Below are 231 nucleotides of genomic sequence, written 5' to 3'. Positions count from 1 at the left end.
CCCTCAGCCCTGCCTCCGTCCGCCCCTCAGCATTGCCTCCGTCCCTCCCTCAGCCCTGCCTCCGTCCCTCCCTCAGCCCTGCCTTCTGCTTCCCGCCTCCCGCTTCTCTCTCCGTCCTCCCCTCAGCCCTGCCTCCCGCCTCTTCCCCTCCGTGCTTCCCTCAGCCCTGCCTCCTGCCTCCCGCTTCTCTCCCTCCGTCCGCCCCTCAGCCCTGCCTCCGTCCCTCCCTCA

This window comes from Malurus melanocephalus, unplaced genomic scaffold (assembly GCF_030028575.1).
Source record: "Malurus melanocephalus ecotype Western Australia unplaced genomic scaffold, MMel_1.1 scaffold_490, whole genome shotgun sequence".
Classification (NCBI taxonomy): Eukaryota; Metazoa; Chordata; class Aves; order Passeriformes; family Maluridae; genus Malurus; species Malurus melanocephalus.
Note: the sequence above shows the minus strand (reverse complement) of the source record.